Genomic DNA, 15,847 nt, shown 5'->3' with positions numbered 1-15,847 from the left:
TTTATGTCAACAATATTTTTATAGCCTCAATGTCTTTTAAATTTTGAGGATGCCATCAGTGCTTGGGGCAAAATCTTTTTTTTTTTTTTAAGAATAAGAATTTATTACTATTATATTAAAGGATCACAAAATGATTCACAACTTCACAGTCAGTTAGGTGTATGCATACAGACATTTTTACATTTGGCTGACGCTCTTATCCAGAGCGACTTACAATTTGATTATTTTTTTACACAGGTAGGCGAAAGCGGTGTTAGGAGTCTTGCCCAAGGACCCTTATTGGTATAGTGTAGTGTGCTGACCCAGGTGGGGATTGAACTCCAGTCTACAGCATAGAAGGCAGAGGTGTTAACCACTACATACATACATACATTCATACTAGTGTTCACATATACTTGTCAAGGACCAACAATAGACTTGAAAAACAATAACCTGGTTGGAAGGAGGATATGTGGAGTTGGGATTGATGTCTTCTTTAAATGTACATTTAATAATACCATATTTTCAAATCATTACTGACATTGCTGGACTCCATCTTTTAACAAATTTCTGCTTCTGTAGCCTAAAAGTTATTTGTTATTTCTTCCATTTTGTAAATTTGTAATTTGGTACAGAAGGAAAATGAACTATGATTTCTGAATTTTAAAGTTTGTTTAGTTTAATGAATTGCAGGGCTGCATGATATGAAGAATGTTAGGGTAGGGTAGAATGTTAGTGTATTGTGGGGTAACACAGAAAAAATAAGTGCTATTTCACATAATGATGTAGTGCAACATTACAGTTTAACTTCAATAAAATTTACTTACTTAAATTACGCAAGCAAATAATATAAATTACAAAAAAAAATAGTTAAAACAATTTCTGACTATATATTATATGTGGCTGCCCTTACGCATATTTTGCAAACATGCACGAAAAAAAAATACTTTGGTCTGTGGACACAACTGAGGAGGAAGAAAGTGGAAATTTTCAAAAGTTACTGTGAAATGCAAACGGTCCCTTAGGCTAAAGGTGACTCCAGGAAACCCCGCAAGCGTCTATAGATTTTCAATCAAATTTCAAGTATCACATGCATAATGTAGGCAATATGTTGTTACAAATTGTACGACTCAAATGCGAAAAAGTAAGCTCAATATTATTTTCTGTATAAAGACCTTCATTTGTTGACCTTATACAGATTTTTCATTATATAGCGCTAAGTTACGTCATAGTTTTAAATAAGCAAGGTCCTATCTCATTCAGATCAAAAGCGGGAATAGAGCCAAGCCTTTAAAATGATGTTCACTGTAACTTAACCTCATTACAGTGTGAAAGTAATTGTTACTTCATAATTTGATTACTTTTTATGATTATCTACCCCAACACTGCAGGCAATATACCAAAAGCATATTGATGCATCAATAGTAACGTGATTCATCGAAACACTCACAGAAGCACCCACGGTGATTGGACAGGAAACAGAGAAAAGCACCACTGATTGGTTAGAAGCTCATTAAAATATTGCAGCCTTCTGCGATATCAGAATTGCAAAGGCCAAGCAGCCTCTTTGCTGTTATTGGTGTGTGTATAAGGCAACATGTCTAGAAGCCACAGGGTTAAAGTGTGTTAGAGCAGGAGGAGCTTTAGTGTGAAGCTTGTCTGCTTGTGCTTCTTCGACCTTCCATCCACTGCTGCACCAACCTGCTGAGTGTTGTTATAGCCGGGCGTGTGTGCTGCAGTAATAAGGGAAGGAGCCGCTCCGTTTGTCAGCTGATGCTAATTCTAATTCTGCATTCGTCTTCGTGTCTTCCAGGTAAACCTCATCATCCTCATAATCATCATTACCACCATCATCATCATTCTCATCCTCATCTTCATCACCACGGCCTGTGCATGCACGGTCCATTCTGCTTCTGTAAGATGTAGACGAGCGTACTTAATGCTGCATTGGCTCTGTACTGATGCTAAATCTCATTTATTTATTCAGTCATGTGTGTGGACGATTATATACTGCTCTTGGGGATTGCACGTCATTCTCCGTGTGTGTGTGTGTGTGTGTGTGTGTGTGTGTGTAGTCGCACTTAGTATTCTGCTGAGGCTCCTGCTAGCAGCGCCTCTTCTCCTGTCAGGCTGCTCTTTCATTCTTGAAGACATTTTCACATTATCCAGCATTTTAACGGCACGGGATTTTCCACTCCCATGCCATGAAAACGAGGCTAATATGTGCAGCAGCACTGGTGGTTAGCAGCGCTTTGCTAATGGCTAAAGCCATTCTCACATGGCTTCAAACTCAATGCGTTCTGAATTATAGACACACTGTCTGTGCTAATCATACCGCTTTCTTATTCAGTACTGTTTTGTGCATTTGGCATTTGGTTCGAGTACATCCTTATACAGCCTGTGCATGTTGGAGTGAAAGTAATTTGCTGCCTCTGTAGCACAGCATTAATCATAACAGACAGGGTTCTTTTTCTGTAAGCATTAACTCAAAGCTCACTTATAATAGAAGTCACTGGGCAGATGCTCAATTCTGTCAGAAAACATCGTCACAAATTCTTACCTCGAGTCCCATGTCTGAAATAAAAAAAACCCCCACAGATTTACAGCTTAATTTATAAATATCTTTCCACGAAGAATTCATTAATGTGTTTAAATGCGTGTTTAACATGTTTTACATTATTTGGGTATATGTTTACATTTTTAAAAAATAAAATAAAATACATTTAAACATTTTAAATGCATGAAAAGATTTTCTGAATTAAAAAATGACATTTTCAATTGATACTACATTCCACAAATTTTAAGACATATTATCAGTCATTGTTGTTTATTGGTCCTTACCTAATTTTTTTTTCCACAGCCAATTTACTTCTGATAGAAACATGTCAACGAGACAAAAAGTGCATGGACGAAAGTGTGGATACCTCATCTAATTGTGTCTGGATTTACAGGAAAGCAAAGTAAATAATATTTCTATGTTCAGTATTTCCTGCATGTCCTTGCATATTTTAACTAGTCTGTTTTTAATAAACAAAATCATAAACAAATCATGTTTATGTTAAACTCATGTTACAATATGTCTACCAAAGGGAATTTTACAATTTTTATTATGAAAAGAACAGTGGAAGAGTCTTTACGGCCGTTCCACAGCGCTCTGTTGTGGTAAGAATAATACCATGGAAAAGAGACTGTGGTTAGCCAATACTGCCTGTAGTTGCTGGAACACCCATAAATGTTTACTGATGGAATTCAGCAACTGCACATTGGCTTCTATTGTAAGAGGTAACCAAGAAGTTTTCTGCTCCGTTCGAAGTATGTAAAAAGGTGTTGAAGTTATTGTTTATGGTAATCAGCAATATGCTACATATGCAGCAGTTAAAGATTAGGTTGGAAAATGCTGGAGTTTGAATGGTCTTGTACTGTGTCAGGTTTTTGTATTGCATTTCAGTACACACTGCAGAGAATTAAAATATTCTGTCCAAACCAGCTTTTGTGGTGCAAATATTTGGGGGTTTCAAGAAGCACTGAAGGCCTTAGTTGCTTTAAAATGAAAGAATCAGAATGCAGTCGCTACCGTTAGAGTTAATGTTGTGTAGTATGCAGTGGTTTTATGTGTGGAGGATGTTGTTCTGTTGTTTGTTTGGCTTTGAGCTTGATTAAGACATAATCTGAGCTGTGGATCGAAGTCACAAATGCACGCTAAGAGAAAACTAATCTTTGTTTTTTAATTAGCAAAATGTTTGTTCATTTTCACATGCTCAGCCTAGTGCTGGGCGATATGTAGTCTATACCAAAATATACACTATATTGGCAAAAGTATTTGCCCGTGTGCCTTCACACGCTCATGAATTTGAGTGACATCCCATTCTTAATCCATAGGGCTTAATATGATGTCGGCCCACCCTCTGCAGCTGTAACATAGTGTTTATGGGAATTCTTGACCATTTTTCCAGAAGCGCATTTGTGAGATCAGACACTGATGTTGGAAGGGGAGGCCTGGCTCGCTCCATGGTCTCCACTCTAATTCATCCAAAAGGTGTTCTGTCGGGTTGAGGTCAGGACTCTGTGCAGGCCAGTCAAGTTCTTCCACACCAAACTCGCTCATCCGTGTCTTTATGGACCTCGCCTTGTGCACTGGTACGCAGTCATGTTGGAACAGGAAGGGGCCATCTCCAAACTGTTCCCACAAAGTTGGGAGCATGAAATTGTCCAAAATCTCTTGGTCTGCTGAAGCATTAAGAGTTCCTTTCACTGGAATTAAGGGGCTGAGCCTAACTCCTGAAAAACAACCTCATGCCATAATCCCCCCTCCACCAAACTTTACACTTGGCACAATGCAGTCAGACAACATACTGTTCTCCTGGCAAACCCAGACTCGTCCATCGGATTGCCAGGCAGAGAAGCATGATATGTGACTCCAGAAAACACATCTCCACTGCTCTAGAGTCCAGTGATGGCTCTTTACACCACTGCATTCGACGCTTTGCATTGTGCTTGGTGATGTAAGGCTTGGATACAGCTGCTTGGCCATGGAAACCCATTCCATGAATCTCTCTACATGCTGTTCTTGAGCTACTTGTAATATTGTATCTTGTAATATTTCAACATTGCAGCAGAGTATGTCGGTGAATGGGATGCAGGTATGAGGCAAATAATTTAAGGAATTTGGACATGAAACAATGACAAGTAAAATAGACTATGTGGTTTCTGGAAATAGGGACATTTTTATGAATAATTTCCATGAAGTCTATATAAAATTGGCTATTGGTCCTAGATTGCTGTGGGGCAAATTTCAGTATTTAACAGTAAGCCTTAATTGCTGTAATTTTTTAATAGCTTGAATTAAAGATTTAAATGCATGTGAACGTGGCTCTGTCAATGTGATTTTAGAACTGAAACTCTCTGTTTCATTACTTGTATTTAGAAGTATAGTATATAGTATAGTGTGTGTGGTAATAATATTATTATAAGTATAATGTATAGATACCACCAAGCTGCCTCTTGCATTGGCTGGGATTTTAGGGACAATGAGTGAGAATGAGTGGTAGCTAGTGTTGCACAAAAATGACACTGTACTGATATCTGTGCCAATACTGGATCAGCAGCATTGTCCTTCAAAGGTATTAGTTTCACCAGTATCCCACAAATTAAGCCAGTTAACAACGTACACACAGTGTAAAACACATTAAGAGGAGCCCTTTACCTGAATGACTTAGTCAGGCTTCTTTTAGTAGTCACTCATCTCCAACTCTGTAGTGGGTGAGAGTTAGTGAGTTATGTCAAGGTTGTTATTGAGGTAGCAAATGTTAGACATAGAAGGAATCACTGGTTCTCTTGGGGTAATGATACCCTTAAGCCTTGATTTAGCCTTAACCTAACTGGGTCACCAATGTGTCAACTAGCCCTGCCTATGGTGTTCCTCTGTTGGCCAACTACATCAGAAACAGGGGGGTCTCATGGCCTGTTGCTTCTTTTTCTGTTTGAATCATTAAAGAAATAATTTGGCACAAATTCAGCAGTTTGTCCCCTCAGCTAAGACGTTTCGTGTCTTATCTTTGATCGACTTTTAAGTCTTACAGTATAACAAAAAGAAATAAGATTATGCTATAAATTGAAATAGTGATGCTCCACTGACTGTAATTGGTTTGCCTTAATTGGACTGTTTAGGCCATCATAATCTTTCAGACATCCTGGTTATATATTTTAGACCAATACTAATTTGAGTTAGTCTTGAAGAGGTTGTGAAGAGGTGGTAAACTGATGCCAAGCATGATTAGCAATGCTGAAAGCTTTATTTCATTCAATTTATATGCATAGAGTGTAAAAATTGAAAATAAAAACTTGAACCTGGTGTTTATCAAACCCTGAAAAACAGCCCCATACCATTATCCCTCTTCTACCACTTTATATTGTTAGCACTATGCATTCTGGTAGGTAGCATTTTCCTGGCATCCACCAAACCCAAATTCATCCTTATAGACAAATAGTGAAGCGTGGTTCGTCACTTCAGAGAGCACATTTCCACTGCTCCAAAGTCCAATGGCAGCATGCTTTACACCACTCCAGGTGACACTTGGTATTGCACATTGTGATCTTAGGCTTGGGTGCAGCTATTTGACAATGGAAATTTCATTAAACTCCTGATGCATAGTTCTTATTGCTTCCAGAGGCAGTTTGGAATTCTAGAAAGTGAATGTACACAACTGCTTGAACCTGGTGTTTATCACCTCTCCCTGATGGCATTCTGTAGCAGCACTCTGCTCTGTGACGTTATGTTCCACTACATCTGTGGTGCCTGGAGTGTGTGGTGGCCTTTAGGCAGAAATATTTAGGATTCATTGTAACTGCAACATTCAAAGTAAATTATATTTTACGTGAATGTCTTCTAAGCTCTGCTGTGAGGAATATACCCCGTATGGCCAAAAATATGTTTAGCCTTGGACGTCCCATTCCAAGCCATGGGCAATGATATGAAGTTGCCCCTTTTTTGGCAATAATATCCTCCACTTTTAAGGAACATTTGTAAGGCACTGATGTTGGATGAGAAGGTTGAATCAGCATTCCAGTTCATTCCAAAGGTGTTTAGTGAGGTTGAGGTCACAAGGCCACTGAAGTTTCTCCACACCAAACTCGTCGCAGCTTTGGGGCTGAGCCCAAACCCTGAAAAACAGCCCCATACCATTATCCCTCTTCTTCCACTTTGTACAGTTAGTACTAGGCATTCCGGTAGGGAGCATTTTCCTGGCATCCTCCAAACCCAAATTCATCCTTATACACAGCCAGATAGTGAAGCGGGATTCATCACTTCAGAGAACACGATTCCACTGCTCCAAAGTCCAGTGGCAGCATACTTTACACCACTCCAGCTGACACTTGGCATTGCACATTGTGATCTTAGGCTTGCATGCAGCTATTTGACAATGGAAATTTCATTAAACTCCTGGTGCATAGTTCTTATTGCTTCCAGAGGCAGTTTGGAATTCTAGAAAGTGAATGTACACAACTGCTAGCTTGACACTAACAGAACAATTCAAAGTGTAATTTAACATTATCACATACTGCAGTTTTGCTGTCAGATGTAGAATTGGAGCCATTGATGGCGACTGTCTCATTGATCAAGCCCAGTATTTCACAACAAAGTTTAAAAGAATTTTAAGTTTCCTCCTACATTACTTCCAACTCCAGTAAACTGGTTACATGGCTATGCTATGAGGCTATGTGAGGTGATGTATTATCATACATTCACCTTACCTGTGATACAGAATGTGATACACTTTCAGGAACAGTCATGACTTTTACTTGTACTTCTGTCTAAAATACTGATGTATTGCTCCAAAATACTAATAATGTCATAGACTAAATCATCTGCATTTACCATGGAAAACTCTATACTCTTTCTACCTTGTTAAATGCAGAAAGAGTAACCAGTGAAGTGATAGTTGTCAGGTTTGACCTGTTTCACCTCTAAAAGATGCCTTGCTTTGGTAAGGGACTCTTCGCAAAGTCCTTTAGGCTGTTTGTTTTGATTGGTTATATAAAAGCAGCTTATTTTAGAACTAGCCTTTAGGTAATTTAGGAATGCAGAGTAAATGGATGTAGTGAAGGTGGACATGGAGATGGTTGGTGTAAAAGTAGAGGAGGCAGTGGATAGGGCAAGATGGAGGCAGATGATCCGCTGTGGCGACCCCTAAAGGGAGCAGCCGAAAGAAGAAGAAGGAATGCAGAGTAAAATGTGAAATTTCTCCAAACTTGCCTGTTGTTCTGAGGACTAGGTGTGAGTTTGTCCAAAATGGCCTTCTGTAAGTGAGATCATAGCTCAGTGCCTGAGGCAGAAATGCTGTAATATGTGTGTGTTTTCACAGACGGGTTTAGCGTAGTAGTGCCAAGCATAGGGGTCAGCTTTGTTTCGACTCGTCTGCTGTGCACATGTTTTATTTGGCAGTGAAGGCTTCTGAGAACAGGAAAGCAAGAGTTCTGCTGCAGAATTACACTCAGTGTCCAGTTTATTAAAAATTTCTATCCTTTACCCACTCATTGGCCATTTTACCAGACACATCTACCATATAGGTTAACAATCACAGACTGTGGCCCATCTGTTGATGCACAATTTATCAGACGCTCCATTTACTCTATCCAGCAAAGGAAAGGGACCACCATACTGTCACTGCTGACCATAGTTCTGTCCACCACTCAAATAATATCAAGTTATATATCTGTTGTTCCTATGGTGGGCCCTTTCCATTAATGGACAGGGCAGATGAGTGCTGATTATGCCACAACAAATAAGTTAGAGATAGCCACTGTAACCCTACAAAATGTGTCTAGAAGGTAGATGCTTCTAATAAAATGAGTGTGTGTGAGGTAAGAGCACCTGTTGTGCTTCATCACAGAGAGAGATCACACTTGTTGTTTTGGCAGTCTCTGAGCAGATCGAATGCTGTTTTGTCTTTTGTATGCATTTAAAAGCTGAACTAGACAAAACAAAAACAAGTGACAGAATGAGGCCCCAAAGTGAAACCGTCCTTTATGTTTTAGTAAAAAAAGAAATAGAGTGAAAAGGTTTAGAGAAAATCCTTTCCCAAATTACTGGCTCATTAAAACACCGGGCTGGAGTTTCTTTTCTCTGATCAAGTTCTTCAAAAGATAGTTTTCACAGTCAGCAATTGGCAACAAGCTTTGCAGTCCTGAGATTATTGATGGCCTTTAGGCTTTGTTTATTTGATGCAGTGGGATGTTAACATCTGTTTTATATGTCAGTAAATGTCCAGTTATAGAAATAAGTATCCACCATTGAAGTATACCCTAGACTGTATTACGTATTTGCCATAAGTCCAGTTAAAATGTGGGATTGTGCACAGTTCTAAATAATTTCACATGACCTCTCTTTAATCCTTTCAATTAAGTAGAATATTTTTAGCACTGTACTTCTAAGAGGGAATTATGTAAATAATTTTTGTCCTGATTGCCTGTTCTGCATTGTGCCTTATTCAAAAAGCAGTGAGAGCTGAAATGTGAACTTAAATCCTCAGGGACATGGAAAAAAAAACTTCAGCCATTCCTATTGGATGTGTGGATTCTATGAAAGTCTGCAATAATCCATGCTTCCCATAATTTCCCCCATACATGAACTGGGGAGTAAATGGTATATTTTTAAACTAGACGTGTGATTATTTAATAATAAGTATACAACGGTGTTCAACATGTATAATATTGTTATCACTGACATTTTGTTTCATTGTTCATTTCAGTCAAACAAAGTGGAAGCCAGTACAGAATTAAAGTTAATACGTTTATAATGTTATCCTAACTCCAGATAGGAAAACAGTATTACAGAAGCATTGTAACTAGAAAAAAAAATCCTGAATACTTTCCTTAGAACAACCTTAGCAGTGTCCTAAATTCTGTTTTAACTGTGTATTTCTGTCATTTTAAATAGGGTATTGTCACATATACTCAAACTCCAATTTTATTGCACATTTCTATTTTCACATTCACTTTGGGCTTAAATTGTGTAACTGCTACATGAAATACAGTAATATTGCCTTGTATTGACTTGTCTGCCTTCACACTCATACGATCTTGAGTTACATCCCATTTTTATTCCATAGGGTTTAATATGATGTCGGCCCACCCATTGCAGCTATAACAGCTTCAATTCTTCTCGGAAGGCTTTTCACAAGGGTTAGGAGTGTGTTTATGGGAATTTCTGATGATTCTTCCAAAAGCGTATTTGTGAGGTCAGACACTGATGTTGGACGAGAAGGCCTGGCTCGCAGTCTTTGCTCTAATTCATCCCTAAGGTGTTCTATCAGGTTGAGGTCAGGACTCCATTTCTTTATGGACCTTGTTTTGTGCACTGGTGTGCAGTCATGTTGAAACAGGAAGGGGCCATCCCCAAACTGTTCCTACAAAGTTGTCCAAATTGTCCAAAATCTCTTGGTCTGCTGAAGCATTAAGAATGCATTTCACTGCAACTAAGGGGTCGAGCCTAACTCCTGAAAACCAACCCCACTCCATAATCCCCCCTTCCTCAACTTTATACTTGGCACAATGCAGTCAGACAAGTAGCATTCTCTGGGCAACTGCCAAACTCGCCGATGGAGAAGCGTGATTCGTCACTCCAAAGAAGACATCTCCACTGCTCTAGAGTCCAGTGGCGGCACTTCACACCACTGCATTCAACACTTTGCATTGTGCTTGGTGATATAAGGCTTGGATGCAGCTGCTTGGCCATGGAAACCCATTCCATGAAGCTCTCTATGCTGTTCTTGAGCTAATCTGAAGGCCACAGCAAGTTGGGGGTCTGTAGCAATTGAGTCTGCAGAAAGTTGGCAACCTCTGTGCACTATGTGCCTAAACATCTGCTGACCCTTTTACGTGGTCTACCACTTCATGGCTGAATTGATGTAATTTCCAATCGCTTCCACTTTGTTATAATACCACTGACAGTTGACTGTGGAATATTTAGTAGCAAGGAAATTTCACAACTGGACTTATTGCACAGGGGGCATCCTATCATGGTACCATGCTGGAATTCATTGAGCTCCTGAGAGCGACCCATTCTTTCACAAATGTCTGTAGAAGCAGTCTGCAGGCCTAGGTGTTTGGTTTTATACACCTGTGGCCATGGAGTCCTCATATTCGAGTGGAAAAACAAATGTAATGACAAGTGAATAAGTAGATCGAATGCCTTTGCAAGGCAACAAATAATGATATATGGGTCAGGCCCTGCTATATGCACATTATTTTAGTGACAGCAGCTTACCTCAAGGGTCAGCATCAGGGGTAAGTCTTTAAATGGGCCAATGATTATGCATATAGGCATAATTACCACACAGCAGGACCCATCAAATGCACGTACATACAATATACTCAGCTGCTCCCCAGGCTGTGAGTGTGTAATAATCTGTGAATGAGTAAATCCCCTTATTCTTTAGCCCCCCGACACACATGCACGCACGCACGGACTCACACAAACACACACACACACATTCACCCACACAAAGCAGGGCTACTTAAAGCAGGAATCTCTCACAGGCAGGTCAGAGTAGGCCTGACATCTGATTTAGGAGACACAGAGACTCTATTCTCCCACAAAGTGCTAAAGCTCAGAGTAGAGATGGGACAGTGTAGGGATGTCCCAATCCAAACCAGTGGATCAGAATTGGTGCTGATACAATAATATATTTTAATGGATCAGGTATAAATCAAATCAAGAATGTAAAAACCCCCCGGTGGGCAAACCAGGGGCAACAGTGGCAAGGAAAAACTCCCTCAGAACTGAGGAAGAAACCTTGGGAGGAACCGGGGGGACCCATCCTCCTCTGGTCAAACTACTTACAAGTGATTATACTACTAATATTAATAGCAGTAGTATTAGTAGTAGTAATAGCTAGGAGTTTATGAAAACATCAGTGTAGGGTGGGCAGCTAGTCCAAGGTAGGTGGCGGTAGCTGGGGCGTGGGCAGCTGGCCTGAAGTGGGTAGCAGGAGGGCTCGACAGTCAGTCGTCCTTCAGTGTCCGGCCGGACATGTCGGGGGTTGTATACTCGTATAAAGCTTGAGCCACTGATCCATTGTTTCTTTTCTGTTCTGTATTTAAAACACTATAGTAAAAGTGCCATAAACAGACATTATGCACACTTTAAAGTGGAATACCACCAAAAAAAGATTTCTGCATCATTAAATGAATGAAATGTAAACAAAGTCATTCGGAGTGGTTTGGTGTGAAATGGTGCATTGTAGAGAAACTTACTGTCTCAGACTTCTTTACAATGGCAGTGGTGGGAACCAGGGATTGAGAGGTCTACCATGTAAATATAGTTTTCTTTTATGATTCGAAGTAGTAGAGATACTACATGTGTCTTGAGTTTTATATGTAATGTTGACCAAAGTAAGTGTGGAAGATCTGAAAACTTTCTTTGGGGATTTTGCATTACAATACCCTGCATGTACCTTGCAGTCCTGAATGGATTTTCAAAAATACATTTATTTTAGGCTAAAACCTTATGACAAAATCATTGTAAAACAATGTGTCAGGCATCATACGGTGTATTGCCTAAACATTTCATGTAATAACTTCTTTTAAGATAGGAGAGGAATCTAGGTGCATTTTGTCAAAACATTAGAACCTATCATGTAGAACATTAAAGAGGGTATCTGAAATATGAATATGTGGCTGTTATACTGTAATTCAGGTGTATTTGTTGCTGCTTGCTGCAAGAGAAATGCCATCAAAAACATGCATAAAATGCTTCTATGATCTTTTTACAAGTTACAGCATGCTACAAAATGCTTTGCTTTACTGACTGTGCAGGTCAATTGAAATATGTTAGAGCAATATTAAATCATAGCATATTTAAAATTCTATAAAATAGCACTATCACATAATTGTGCTTCCTACATGTTAATTTATCCATTTCTATGTAAACACCAGAACATAATCAATGTGATGACCAAAATTATGCATTATTAAGTGTGATTTCTACCCCTTGGCACAGAAAAGATGAAGAATTTGACACTTGCCCCTCTCCCTCTGCCATCTGTTTGGTTTGGTCCGTGTTGCTTCCTGCAGCAGTAATGTAACAAGAGCCTGTGTCTCTAACAGGCTGTCAGTATTAATCAGTGAATGAGAAAGTGTCTCTTTTTCAATGATATCCCTCCTCAGATAACACACATTTTGTCCAGGTAAGACATTAACACTAAGATGTAGCTTTGTGAAAGTACTTTGTTAAAAAAAAAACTTTGTTCAATTTAATGCTGTATTAAAGTATAACTTAAATTGCATTTATAATGAGAATCCTTGAACAGCTTTATTACATTGCTGAACTTTTAGTAGGATAGGTAATAGGAAAGTAATAAATAAAGTGTCACAGTTAAAGCAGCTTTGTTAAGAGGATAAACAGCTTTTGGTTCATCACTGGAGTTGTTTTCTGGGTGTTTGCAGTTAAAGCAATTTTTACAGAAATTTAAATAATAAAAGAAGGATTTTTAAGGTTTTTGCATAATTCACTTGTTGAGATCAAAGTTATTCAGAGAGATTTGATGTGAAGTGGTTAATGTAGAGAAAGTGTTCATGAAAGAAAGCAGGGCAATGCAAATATAATCATTTTATATCCGTCTAGACAATTGAGCCACTCCGACATAAAAACTATATTAACTATTTCACCCTTTGGATTATCACCTATTTTGTTTTCTGTTTTAGTGACCCTTTTATTTTAAATACAGATCAAACAAAACCATACCAATGCTCAAAAAGGTTTACCAGAATATATAGATTTTTGTTGCAAAGGCTCAATATTGTTCACAATGCAGATCAGAAACAGTAATAAACAGTCCATTTGTTGGAAAGGCGCTTTATAAAGTAATCTATTAACGACCTATTTATTAAATAAATGTATATAAACTTATATAAAACACTGTTATTATTCGTTAATAGAGCACTGAGTATGCATGGGGTGATTTTGCTATATTGATTTTGCTATATTGATTTGTGAAGTGATCTCTGAGAGATGATTTTTACATCAAAATTACAAATTAAAACAGTGCTATTTTCAAATGGCAATAACTGTTTTTTTTATTGTGCCTACATTATCAAGTTTTAAGTGGGGATATTTAACCTAATAAATATAATAAATAATTAAATAATGAGCTTGTAAACCACCTCTAGGTGAGTTAGACCAATCAGAAGCAGCCAAGCTTACATATGCTGTGTAAAATATGACATAATCAAAACTGTCTGGCACACTACATTCAGCATTTAGGCAACCCAAAAATATTGGAATATTCTAGTCTTTGCTAAAAACACAGGCCTGGTTCTCAATGTACAGAAAATAATTGCAACTTAAATTGCTGTCACAGTATTGGTCAGAAAATTTGCAGTCATTTTTTTTGCAAAATATTTTGCCCAAATCGTTCAGCACTAATCTCTATGCTTGGTCCTCCTCTCTCACCACACTACTCATGTTTTAATCAGTGAGTTTGTCTTGTGCTGCCATTCCTTCTCATTTTACCCTCTCTCTTTCTCTTGCTCTCATTCTGGGCACCCTCTCCATACACACACACACACACACACACACAAACACATACACTTACATCTCCTTCTCTCATCTCTCTCCATCTGCGGCTGGTTTTCATCTTCCATCCGCTCTTCCCCTTCTTCTGTTTTTCTGTCTTACGTGTATATTCCAGGGAGATATAATATCTCCTGTGTGAAGCTGAGCTGTGTGCTGTGTCAGTGTGTTACTAGTTTGCATGTGATACAGCCACTTCTAACACAGTGTATTTAAACTGACATGAAAATTTGCAGATTTGCTTAGTGCTTCTTTAATGTACATTTGTGAACTTAAAAGTCATCATCCTATATTTTCTGTGCTCTGTTCCTCATTAAAAGAATAGTTCAGTCAAAATCAAATTTACACATTTCAACCTTAAATGTTCTCTGTCAATCCCCAGACATAGTGAGTTTGAATATTTGATAATCATACTTCAGATTTACTTCCTGGTGAGTAAATTCAATTGACAACCCTAAATAGTGTTAGAGTGCTTGGGTAGTTTGTGCATGATAATCTACTTTTAGAGGCTCATCTTAAGTGAAATGCTACAATTAAAAATAGCTCACTTTAAAGATTAGTAGTTTTAAAAAAATGTATCTGTATATTGTTTTACATCTCAGGAAAATGTATTTGTAATATGTGAAGAGTATTAAACAGGTGATGGCTAATATCTGCACAGAGAACAGTACATTATAAAAAGCTTATATGGCGTACAATGTTTGGGATGTTTGACCAAAGCATTACTTGAATTTTAAGTTGGTTAAAAGAAGAATGCTAAAATAAATTTTAGAGAACTGATTTTTTTGTGATGTCAGAGATATTTTATATATTTTTTGATAGTTTATTGACTATTATTGTTGCTATTCAGTAGTTTAATTGGCACTGTCATTAGAAATATCAAGTTTTTTTTACCCTTAGGGTGACTGTGCTGGTTTTGCTCAGTTTTTAACTATATGTTCTTTCACTCAGATAAGGCTTAGATTTAAAATGTGCTGTGTTTCGGGTCAAGAAAGTCTCAATTATAGCTCTGATAAATACAGAAATATATATTGCATAGCTAAAAACATCAGCCAGCTTGATGCCTGAATTTTTCCCTGCTTTGTTAATTTGTTAATACTTTGTTCATATATTAGCCTCATAGCTGTAGTAAAAAAAAAAACTAAAGAAAGAAACTTTGTACACCAAACATGTCTTGGCTGATTGTATACATTTGGGGTAAGAGGGTAAACTGTGTAAATGTGTGTTAATGAACTGTCACTTCAAGCCAGAGTCCAGAGTCTGAAGAACAGGTTGTCTGTATTGAAAAGTCCTCACTTTGGCCTTAAATTGTGTAACTGCTACATGAAATACAATACTATTGCCAAAAGTATTCAAAAGCCTTCACACACATATGATCTTGAGTGACATCCCATTTTTAATCCATAGCGTTGAATATGATGTCGGCCCATCCTCTGCAGCTATAACAGCTTCAACTCTTCTGGAAAGGACAGACACTGATGGAACAGAAGGCCTCACTCTCCATTTTAATTCATCCCAAAGGTGTTCTGTCCAGGTCAGTCAAGTTCTTCCACACTAAACTCACTCACCCATGTCTCTTTGGACCTTGCTTTGTGCAGTCATGTTGGAACAGGAAGGGGCCATCTCCAAACTCTTCCCATGAAGGTCAGAGCATGAAATTGTCTAAAATCTTTTGGTCTGCTAAAGCCTTAAGAGTTCCTTTCACTGGAGCTAAGGAGCCGAACCCAACTCTAGAAAAACAACCCCACACCGTATTCCCCCCTCCACCAAACTTTACACTTGGCACAATGCACTCAG

General features: G+C 38.3%; 1 protein-coding gene across 6 annotated transcripts in view; it reads left to right on the top strand.

Annotated features, from left to right (window-relative positions):
* Positions 1-1,532: 1,532 nt before the first annotated feature.
* ccdc120 (coiled-coil domain containing 120) overlaps positions 1,533-15,847 on the top strand; it is a 63,411-nt gene continuing 49,096 nt past the window's right edge. For 3 of the 6 annotated variants that reach the window (XM_037532053.1, XM_017725182.2, XM_037532052.1), the window contains exon 1: positions 1,533-1,792. The gene's annotated coding sequence lies outside the window, so the exon portion shown is untranslated. Of the gene's footprint in view, positions 1,793-2,839; positions 2,940-15,457; positions 15,585-15,847 lie in introns of all 6 variants that reach the window. The other 3 variants (XM_037532050.1, XM_037532051.1, XM_017725181.2) reach the window with 3 other exon arrangements.

Source organism: Pygocentrus nattereri, chromosome 21, assembly GCF_015220715.1.
Source record: "Pygocentrus nattereri isolate fPygNat1 chromosome 21, fPygNat1.pri, whole genome shotgun sequence".
Lineage (NCBI taxonomy): Eukaryota > Metazoa > Chordata > Actinopteri > Characiformes > Serrasalmidae > Pygocentrus > Pygocentrus nattereri.
Note: the sequence above shows the minus strand (reverse complement) of the source record. Positions and strands in the feature narration are given on the sequence as shown.